This window comes from Galleria mellonella, unplaced genomic scaffold (assembly GCF_026898425.1).
Source record: "Galleria mellonella isolate WM207_F2 unplaced genomic scaffold, CSIRO_AGI_GalMel_v1 utg213, whole genome shotgun sequence".
Taxonomy (NCBI): Eukaryota; Metazoa; Arthropoda; class Insecta; order Lepidoptera; family Pyralidae; genus Galleria; species Galleria mellonella.
In genome coordinates, this window is record NW_026442039.1 from 128,487 (window position 1) to 140,817 (window position 12,331).

At 30.7% G+C, this 12,331-nt stretch overlaps 1 protein-coding gene across 1 annotated transcript in view; it reads right to left on the minus strand.

Moving 5' to 3' along the window:
* LOC113511649 (mucin-5AC-like) overlaps window positions 1-12,331 on the minus strand; it is a 61,960-nt gene that overhangs the window by 32,617 nt on the left and 17,012 nt on the right. Inside the window, exon 2 of the mRNA XM_026895326.3 lies at window positions 6,043-6,182. The gene's annotated coding sequence lies outside the window, so the exon portion shown is untranslated. The remainder of the gene's footprint in view (window positions 1-6,042; window positions 6,183-12,331) is intronic.

The following is a 12,331-nucleotide window of genomic DNA, read 5'->3' on the forward strand; positions in this document are numbered from 1 at the left end:
TTAACTATGGCATGATCAAGACAATTGCTTGCTCGTGTTGGGAAAACATGACTTACATACATGCCATGACTAGCGAGGAGATTAAGATATTCATTTGAGTTTGGATCTTCATTGTTTGATTTTATGTCGATGTTTATATCTCCCATAATAATTAGATTTTTGCAATGTTTGTAATTGGTTAAAATAGTATTTAAGGAGTCTATAAATGCATTAGTATTTGTTGTAGATGGAGACCTATATAGTGCTATAATTGTCGTATCTTGATCTAAATTAATTACCAAACAACTGGCATCCGCAAAAACGGGTTCAAGTACGTTGCAAATAATTCCATTTTTTATGTATGTTACAACCCCATCATTTTGGTTACTATTATTCTTAGTATAATAAGTGTTATAATTTTTTAAGATAGGATAATTTATAGTCTTGGAATTCCAAGATTCAGTTAATATACAAATATCTATATCGGAGTCTAATCGAGTCAGTAGCACTTCGAAATCATTTATATTACGCGTAATGCTTCTAATATTTTGTGTAAGAATTTTAAATGTATTGTATTTGTTTTCCATATTCAGTAACGATTTACAATTTTCAGGTTTACACGTGAATGAATTCCCCTGTGTCATATTATCAATTGTATTAATGGTCTCAAAAAAATTGAATTTTATTGTTTAAGAAAAATAATGACTTAATTGATATAGTTATGAGTGCAATACTCACTATGCGAGTGTAAATATGATGTTGATATAAAAGATATTGGGTTGACATATTATGTATAAAACAGCCAGAAAAGCCCATGAATGCACTCCACATCAAAATTGTAGTTTTACACAAAACAAATAAACACAAAAAGCAAATATTATTAGATAGGACACTAGTACAGTTTTCAGCAAGTGTCAATTCTAAAAACAACATAAATATTACTATCAGTCATTTCTCATTTTTAAGATGCAAAATTGTTTCTTCATTCCTAATTTCTATATGTGTCGTGTCATCTGATTTCCTTACATAAATTTTGCCATTTCTAGTCCAGCAATATTTAAACCTAATAATTAATTAATTTAATTTATTTGCTACTAGGTCTCTTGCAAGGTACAGCAATCTACGTCCCTTACTTGTGAGAGCTTCCGATACATAGATGGGCACTGTTTCACCTTCCAAACCTATAGTAGCTGAATTCAGACGTTGGGTTGAATTCTGTTTGTTATATAATTTGGCTGCTTTAATCACTTCATGCTTAGTAGATGAACACAAAAACTCTGTAATTACTGTTGATTTTCCAGATTTGTCTTTCAGTCGATAGATATTCTTTATATCATTTTCTTTTATTCCTATATTCAAAGCTTTACAGGTAACCGTAGCAAACCGACAAAGATCAGCCCTCGTCTCTGTTTTTGCTGCTGGGGGTAAATTTCTGATTTCTATTGTAGATGATTTAAGGTTCCTTTCAATATCTTCCAGTTTACTTTCCAATGTAGAGATCTGTAATATATGTTGCCTGCGTTCCTGTTCTAAGTTCTCAATTTTTGATTTAATTTCATCATATTGGTGTGACAAAAATTCCAATGATCGTTCAATTTCTTTGTTCGACTCTTGAATTTTAGAGTTTTGTACTTTAATTTCAGCTACATCCTTAACAAGTTTGTTTAGCATAGCAGTTTGATTTTCACTTAGTTCCTTTACTAAAGCCAGAATTTCCGTCTTGAAATCATTAAAACGATCTTCTCCTGACTCTCTTCTTCGTTTATTGCGTTGATTAGAAAGGCATTGTTTTGTTTCAGTGGATGCTAAACTGGAAGAATCAGTATCTGAATGATTTTGTTGTTTTGGAGTCATAGTAGGAGGAGATCTTTCTACACGGGGCATATTATTACAATTATTTAGCTTTGTTTCTTAGTTTATGTGGTCGTTGTTCAAACAATATAAACTTGTACCTTAGAATGACGTATCGCTTGATGACGTAGTTTATCAGAGCAGCCAGCACAACACAAATTTTTAACTTACAAGACAAGGATGAAAAAAAAAAAAAAGATGGGTATTTGCACTTGTCAGGTATGATGACACATCGGTTTCGTTGCACTAAGTAATGGATTAACCAGTAATGCAAATTGAAACCTGTTAACTACACTTCACAGTTCAACATAGAGTGCACGCATCAATTATTTTTAGAAAAAATCCGGGGACACGTCTAATCACCACACAATCTTGGACGGAAAATAGAACATTTATAATATAAATACTGCCGTGTGGTCCTGTCATAGAATGGGTTACTCTTTTCTTTTCTTGTAGGTGTAGTGGCTGGACAGCAGCGTCCCATTTATAACATTTACAAAGCCTAAATGCGGTTGTCATCCGCTCGCCAAATGTGGTAACTTTTGGTTAAACTCACCTATTGGGAGAGGCCTATGTTCAGCAGTGGATATTCAACGGCTGATATGGTAATGATGAATACGAATACTAGCTGTGCCCTTAACTGCGTTCGCGTGAATAGGGAATAATAATGAATATATTAGGTGACTAGGATAATGAGTAGCTAATAGCCAGTGCCAATCTAAGATTGTTTGAATGATTAAAAAACGAAGAGGTAATAAACAAAACTTCAAAATTATAATTTTAGTAAGAATTTTATGCATTATTGTTAGTAGAATTTTAACTGTTTGAATTTTAACAGTCATAAATGTAACTAAACTGTGACTGTTACAGCAAAGGAATAATACAAATGGTTTTGTAGTTTCTGTTCTCACAAAAAAAAAAAAACAAACTAAGTCTAAAGAGATAAAAAATATTCACGGTATGTATCTCGCAAAAATCCCGCGATATTCTTTATTCCGCTTTATTTTTTTTTATGCAATTTAAAATGGCAAACAAGCTGACGGTCCACCTGACGGTAAGTGGTTACCGTCACCTATAGACATGAATAGTACCATGGATATAACAGAGTATATTGAGTACAAAAAATATCAATATATAATGTTATAGAGTAATATTTTAATCGATTTCAAAGAGGTTTTCAAATCGAGTATGTTTATTTCTGTATTGTAATATATTTTTGGCAATTATAAAACTATTTTTCAGTACGTATTTTTAAATTAGAAGCGTCTACTATTACAATACTTTACTGAAGAAATAGAAGTTCATATATTTTTTTAAATCTATCTCATTAAAACATTTAAATAATATATTTTTTATAGAAATTGTCATTAGTCTATGACAGTAGAATGTAATCAGAGACAGTGACTCCGTGCAATGACTCGTAAGTAATCGCAGACATAACGGACAAATGCATTCGTTCATTAATGTGGAAACTCTTATCATATTAGTAACCGAAGCTAATTATAGAACGGTGGCAACTTGATGACCTACCAATCGCAATATTTGCACTCATTGCCAACTCGAATTAATTGCTTGTTACAAACCAATATTTTTTTTTTAATTACTATCATTGACACCCAGAAATCCCAAGATTGTATGTACGTACAATTAGAGATAAAAAAGCGGCACTGACAAAAAGGCCTTCAACTAAATTATGCACACATTTCTTTAAGTTTGTAATTAGTCGATGAGGTTTGATAACAAAGAAGTCGCCATCTTTGTGTAACGAGTTATATATTTTTAGTTAGAGTAAAAAATTTTGTGCTGCTTACACAAACAAACAACTTGATAAAATGTAACAACTGTTAGCTATTGACATAAACTGCATCAAGAATATTACAAAATACATGGTGGTGCCCATGATATACCTCTTAAATGTTATTTTTCTTAAGGATTAAAGTGTTATGCCATTGTATCCTATTCTACCGTCTTAAAATCAATTTCCAACATGAGTGAGGTAGTCATACCTATATAGAGTTTGTATAAAAGTTTTGTAATATTCAATTTTACTCTTGCTTTGTACTGGTGTACTTTAAAAGTGTGATTGCAGAATATTTCTATTATATTCTCTGCTTTAACAGACAATTATAGGTAATATAAGTAAAAAAGATTTGAAGAATTTTCTTTTACTTTGTAATATTAATGAAATTGACAATGAAGCATAAGTTAATGGTTTTTAAGTTTATAATTATTTTTTAATGTAATTGTAACTTAAAATAGTAATTGATAATTATAAATATAATAAACATATTTTTTGTACATTTACACTAGGAGAAAATAGGATAACTTTAAAACGTAAAGATGAGCATCTATTGCTAAAAATTTTCGTAATTGAGAACTCGATAATTGATGAATGCTGTACGTACAGATCGCGTAAAAACGTGACAAGCGACAAGTTTAATATAAGCGCGGGCGCAGGTTTGTGTCGCGGACTCTCACCAGGTGTAATATCAATTTGTCCAGTGCCCTTGACACAGAAGCGTATTAGAGTTTCTCTCAAATAAATGGGGGCGCAGAATTTTGTTCATAAAATAGCATGACTGATACGGGAAAACCTATTGGTGCCGTCTCTCGTCTCGCGTAACGTCTTCGTTAGATTAATTATGTTGTTTCTGTCATAATATCTTCTTGTCAACAAATAATTTAAGTAAAGTAGCAATTGAAAGGGATCAATAAAGTTATGATTACAATTTTAAACAATTATTTTTAAAGTAGAACCAGTACCAATTTATTGAAAAAAAAAATCAGTAATTTACAAAACCTTAAATAAAACATTACATTATTTTTTTATTGAAATATTTTTTACTACTATTATGTTATTGTTAATAACGTGTTATTGAATATACTTAAGAGGTGTGGAATATTTACAACTTGCTTGTCCTGATACTGTTACTTTGTGTATTTTTATTATTCCATAAAACAGTTGTAATTTTGTGATACTGATGTATCTATTTAATGTGCAGTGTGAATATTATTTATTTACCAATATGTAAATTTGTTAATAATACAGGTTAAAAATCATCCGAATATAAACACTGCGTAACAAAATGCTTATATATACACTCTGTTTATATTAGTAGTTTGGTTTCGTAATAAAACTTTGATTGTTACAATTTAATAAGTTAATTCGTATGCATAGTGGGTATTCACTATTTAAATCTATGGTAATTTCAACAGATTAATAAGTGAGAATCGTAAAAATAGCTTATTTAGAAGCGAATACATAGTAAAATTTATATTGATAAAATAATCAAACAACTTAAAATTTGTATGCAAATTTTAATTTCTTCAATTGTCATAAAAGTAGATTATGATAATTTAATAATAAAGTTAAAATATAAAATTTTAATAAATATGTACTTTATTATTCAAATAATAAAAATTAACTCATTTATATATAATTAAAATAAAGCATAAAATGTTATAATTTACCAATAAAATAATTATAAAAATATAAACTTTGGAGTATACCATAATGGAGATATTAATGGGGCGTATAATAGTACGTTATATGTGATGAACTTACCATGTGGTCTTGGCATAGGATGGGCCACCCCTTACTTTCCCGTGGGTGTTGTAAGAGGTGACTAAGGAAACGTAATGAATTAAAGATGGGCAGTAGCGGTCCTCTTAAAACATTACCAAAGCTTAACTGCGGTTGCCAACCTGCCTGCTAAGCGTGGCAATTACTAACAGAACCCCAATAGGGAGAGGCCTATGTTCAGCAATAGACATTGTAGCCCGCATTATAGGTCGGATGTTAAAAATATTTAATTTATGCTAATTGACATAAGTAAAATTAGAGTAATAGTTAAGTTTTATTCTAGATAAACAAATTTATTGTGAAACTAAAAGTGTATATTATATTATATATTAGTAATTTTTTATACATTCAATATGTGTGTGTATCTGTGTTGATATCAGTATGTAGGTGTATAAATTAATTCTAGTACAGCATTTGAGTTTTTATTACTTTTCACGTATTAATTGGAGAAATTTATTTCAGTAATAGTTAAGTTCGCGTTGTATACACACCAGTAAACAGCGTAGAATTGTGAGGGCTCGTAAAGTCTTTATATGTACTTAGTAATCATAATTTTAAAGAAAGTGATAATAACTATATATGTACTAAAGCAATAAAAAAAGAAAAATATATATAAATAAATATCGTACCTCCAGCTCGAAATTAAAAGCGCAGTAAGCCCCTATCGGCTAGTCGGTGTCGACAATGGCTCGAAGTCTCGTCGGCATCCTGCCTGCGCGTGCTCACCTCATTACAGAACCTAGCTCCGATGCACCACCCGATGCATGCCCTGAAATTAAAACGAAACCTCATTAATAATTGGATATATTTTTAGCTATATAAAGAGGACTGAGCCAAATTTTTAAATTAATTGAAATTACCTAATTACTTAATATATAGCTTTGTTGACTGCTATCTTTACCCAGTAATTAGAAATGTTTCCAAAAATTGCTAGATGTTACCAAATGTTTCTAAAGCCTAGTTTAGTACAATATATTATGTAATGTATATAAAACTGAGTTTGTTTGTTATTTCTTAGCGCCATACAGATAAACCTATTACTATAATATATATAGAGTAGTTAGATAGATACTACTACTTTTTATCTTAGTCACGTAAACTAAATCGCAGGTAAAAGCTAGAATAAGTTGTGACCTGAAATAAGCATTTTTTTTTCTATTTTTTCTCTATATTTATATGGTATTTTTACCAGATACCAGATACCTCTGCCTCATTCGTGTTTCAACCGTAAAGCTTTATAACCCTGTCAGATATTAATCGAGTTGGAAAATTTTCTTTGTATCTTATAGATAAGTCATATAATATTTTCTATCAAAATTGGTTCAATAGTGTAATTTTTAAAGTAAAATAATTAGTTTTGTCAAAATTGAAGTCGGTTTTTTTGTAGAACAAAACCATAATTACTTGTTTATTCAACATTTTTACGTTGAATAATTTGGTTACCAGCTAAGTAATATTAATTAACAAACATCAAGTTAGCTCACTCTGTGACACCATTTCCATATTTTACATCGACAAGGTTATATGAGTTGTACTTGTATAACTGATAACGTGTGTTGCTTTCTAAGGTTTACTACGTATTAAAATACGAGCGAAAGTTGTTATTAATATATGATTTAAGTGCCTAATCATTTTTTTTATTGCAATTTGCTCAGGATAAAGTACAAGTGCTGTTTTTTAATTAAAATAAAACAGATAATGGTAACAACAAAGCAATCTTAAGATAGAAAGGGGAAAATTGTCATCAGAAACGACGAAAGAAGATAACCGAAGATAAATAGTCGGTCGTAATAAAAAGGAAATAAAAGATAGAAGATTTTTATTCATTCCCTTTCGCAGATGTTATTTGTTTATATTAAATACTTTACCTTAACACCAAACTAAATTATATTTCTTTCTGGTGTCAAAATTATGTCTTTTTATCAAGAATATGTCAAGTGTTAATGTAACATTATTGTGTAAGTCTTAGTGGGTGTAGTCGTCTATTAAAAAATATTTCAAGACGAACCACAAGATCTCAGCTTTATAATCAAATAGTTATAATATCAAGTGGTTATAGAGATTCCACAGTTACACAGTGAAGTTAATAAATGAGGGGTATTTAGCATTTACACGAATTGATATTATAGATTGATTTATAATAACCAGGCAATTTTAATCATATGTTAAAAATAATTACATTAATTACAGATTTAAATACCATTACAACTTGTTAAGTAATATGTTTAAATATATTTTTTACGAACCACTGTAATAATGATATTATAAACTGAGGGATTGATTTAGGCTCCAATAACATCAAATAATTAAATAATCTTCGAAAACGTTTTGAAATAGACGTTTGTATAATTATGAACAGAGAATTGAAGTTCATAGTTAAGTAGTTAAATAATGATAAATGTGGTTTTAATACGGGTCAGTGTGTTGCCCAACAATATACCATGTCAAAGTTGTCATTGCATTTGACTGTATCTTGATTTTTACATAACATCTATCAATAGTTAAACCGTTGATGTTATCGATGACAGTCTCCTGGTAAAAGTATTGATTACAGTGATCACAGAAAATCAGTCACTATGCACTTTCATACTAATCTTAAGATCTCTACTAATATTCTTAGTATAGACTTATACAAATACTACGAAATCCTTAGAAAGGTCAATGACTGACTTAATATGTCAGATGGCTTGCTGACGGTATGTCAGTTGCACAGGAAACATCAAAATGTCAGTCTTTCTTTACGCGAGGTTTATAAAAATCAAGAAATTATGTGACGCTGGCGCAAAGGAGGTTGGGTCATCTCAATGAGGTGATTGGGAATGCTAAAGAAGTGATAACTGGTTGAGTGGCATGCAACCGGTTCGGCTGCGCCCGCGTAGACGCACTGCTGATGATTTAATTCCTCTTTAAGTTTATTTCTCATTTATTTGACAAAGTGCCTATAAAGATGATAGTCTAACGAGTTTGTTACCGCGAACATCAACTTTTTAATAAAAGCAATCTAAAACTGGAGACAAAAGGTCAGTATAAGGCCAAATTCTGAAGATAAAACTTGAATACACACCTTTCAACGAGCTTTAATGTTATACCAGTTCGATTTGTTCATAAATATGACATAGTGCAAAAAAAGAATAAGTTTTGCGAACACTACTAATGCCGTCAACAGAAATATCCTGCCTTCAGGAAATCTCTTTTATAACATGTCACTCTATATCATTATCCATGCATTGCTATTCCAAATGATTAGGGTGATACGCTTCGTGCCAGAGATTAAAAGCGGTTAAATTATTAATATTATTATTTAAAGGTTGTTTGCTCAATATCGTGTCTTTCCATACTCATGAAATATTATATTTTACTAAGTTAACCACGCGACTTTAAAATATTAATTTTCTTTTACACTGTATTTTAAGCAATATGGAACCTGTGGTGACCAGTTCATATTTACTCGACTGTCCCTGTGGTCATTTATCTCTCTATAAATAGAAGTATTTATTAAGAATAATCATTAAGAAATATGGTATTATAAATATTAGTTCAACCTTCATGTCGGAGAAAACTTTTGTGGAATGAAAATGGCTACTTATCCTATGGAGGAAACGATTCTAGTTTGATAACACACAAATGGCATTCTGGAGTTTATGGAATTCTTCTTACTAATTAGAACTGGCTGTTTTCTGGTAAAAAAAAGTGTTTCCAAGCAACACGTTTTATACTGTGTGAAAATTTTGGTATTAAAAGTCATTATTTAGATGACTCGGTATAGAAATGAAAGTGTCTCTGGTATTTTAGAGTGACCGGGCTATTTTATATTATTTGATGGTACAAAAAGTCGACTCAAGGCATGTAGCGGGGTCGTGCGGCTCACGCCCGCCCCGACCTCGCCTGCTAAAATAATAACCAATCAGACAATACAATAATTGTTCACCCAACGTGATCGTAACAATCGCAAAATACTCGTACGCGCGTCAGAAATTAATCTCGTGCTCAATGTACGCCGCTGACAAAAGAATCTCTTTTTCAACTTGAAAGGCATGTACTGTTCATAAAAGTTACTTTGTTAAATATTATAATATAATTAATTAAGTAGCGTAGTAGACTTCCAAGACTTCCAAGTGGCGCTACGTTCTCAGAGCTTTGCGTAAGCTTATTTAATAAAGTATTTATTATGACAAAAAAGACAGTAATAATAAAATGTACCATACCATTTATGATATATTTTATAAAAAATATTTTTATTAAAATGTTATTATTATTTAACAACTTTGCGTTGTTAAATAATGAAAACATCCTTAGCGACCTTAATCTAAACTTTTTCTTCAGGCGTATTTATAAAAATTAAAAAAAAATGCAGGTATATAAAATTATTCTTATTTCAAATAATAATAAACAATCGATATATTAAAGTACCATCAACAAGTCGTAACACAAACAGTGAATTATAATAATTATGTAACTGCCAGTATCATTAGTGTTGCCATTAGTAAGTTTGTCCAAATAAACTACACTGGCCAAAATCAGGGCGAGTTTATAGCTCATTTAACCCATCAATCATGTTTAATCGGATATTTGTTTTTCAAAGAAAAACCTTTTCTTTTTGATTATTGAAACAAATCTATATTAACACAAGGTGTATGTCACTGTAAGAAATAAAACGATATTGACTGTTGCATTAAATCAGAAAAATAAAGTAATTCGGATACTTCAAATAGCAAATTCGCGTCGAAGATTGTTTTAATATAAGAAATAATTCTTATTGATATTGTGATGAAAAAGGAATCTGTATATTTAAAAAATTGTGATGCAATTAATATTTTTTTATATTCACAAACACTACTCATACAGTTACCAAATACAGTTAAGCGTAATATACATATATGTATATCTATATATATAGAAAAAAAACATTAAATTGAGTAGTAGCGTATAATAAAAATAGATAATGATGTCTTAACTGCATTGAGATCAAGATTCACTCGAATTGCTGTAAGTGTAAGTCTAACCTACCTGTTGTCAAATAAACACCACTTTTTTGTTGCGTTGTTTACAATTGCTTGTCACAGTAATATTTGTATGAATAGATTGATGAATGTTGAGGATGTGAATGAGGTCTGCTTAAAGCAGAGTTTTTGAAAGGCATGCGTGACGTATGTATGAGTATATATTTATGCTTCGTTAAAGTTGCCATTAAACTTGATTTTTGAATTGTGCAAACTAAAAAATTAAGTTTTATTAATCAACATAAAAAATAAAGTCATACATTTTGCGAGTACTTTTTTTAATATAAGCGTATTTTCTGATATTTCTTTGTCAATTTGTATAATTTATTAATTTATATTTATATTTAAAGGGTTTAGTTACAGGTGTTAATTTGGTTTAAATTGATGGTTGTGGTTTGTTAAAAATAATAAAATGTTATTATTTAAACCAGAATTCCGCTGGTTTAACTGAGAAATATATAAATTGTAATTTGAATCTAAAAAAAAAACAGGATAATGATTCAGGAATTATTATGTAGACAATTCAAGTTAACTGATGCAGTGACAACCCACTATGATACCCCAGTATATCTTGTTCACCTCTTCTTACAGCTCCACAACGCTTGTAGTAACAAGTGGTGTTTATTTGACAACAACTAGGTACACTTACAGCAAGTTGAGTGAATCTTGATCTCAATATAGTTAAGACTGCATTATCCATTATTATTATACATTAATATATAATTTGATATTATTTTTTATATATGTATGTCACGCTTAACGGGTCTGTGTGAGTTATCATTATCCCCATCTCAGGCATTATCCGTTTACTGCTGAACATAGACCTCCCGTAGACTGCCATAAGGAACGGTCTTAAGCTAACATACTTGCGCCCACCGACTCCCTGCAATGCATTTAATGCCATTACTTTATCTAGTGTGGGGTCGCCCTACACTGCATTTGCCTGTACGGAGTCTCTGCACAAGAACCTTTGTTGTCTGTTCTTCAAGTTATGTGACCAACCCATTGCCACCTCACTTTGCTTATCCCCCGGGCTATGTCGGTCAGTTTGGTTCTTTTGCAGATATCCCTATTTCAGATTCTGTCACACAAAGAAACTCCGAGCATAGCCCTCTCCATAGCTCGCTGAGTAATTTGAAGCTTGATGCTCATTTGAGTTCAATTTATTTGTGGAGCGAATCGAAATTCGTGTTATATGAACTATCATCATTGTTTCACAGCCTTGAGACCCTGACGAAACAAGATTAAGGCTGTTCTGGGTTTAGTGCGGCAGATACATTAAATCTTCGTTGTTCCGCATTTCGAAACCAAACAACCAAACCGAACAATGGCGAATCAGCGATCGTAATACTAGTGGCTGTATGGTTAGCGGCAGTGTCTGCGTATAATCTACGCAATATTTTAGTTTCCTAGTCGAATTCTTGGTCACGGGTCATTTGATACACGATATACTAGTTAGCCGGTGTTTATTATGTAAATTATATATATAATAATTTATATTTTTTACTCGCGCGTTTAAAATTAGAATGTAGGACATTTAAATAGAAGCAAAGGAGTTATTTATTTTGTTACTCATTTTTACGTATTTGAATTTAGAATATTTAATATTATTACCCAAATGTAAGCATTTCAATTGAGTATCTAGTCTTTATTCATATTATAAATCTGAAAGTAAGTTTGTTTGTTTGATTGTTACCTTACACTGAAATTTGGTACACATACTATATTGACTGGAGAGATAACCCTCTTTAAAAGAGATTTAAGTTTTATTCTGATCAGTACTTATACAATATATAACATATCCTGGTCACGCAGACATAGTTGCAGATAAAAGTTAGTAATAAATAAAGGTAGAGTTCAAAAATGTTAAAAAATAAAATAAAAATAATATCTAAACTTATACTACGAGTATAAAGAG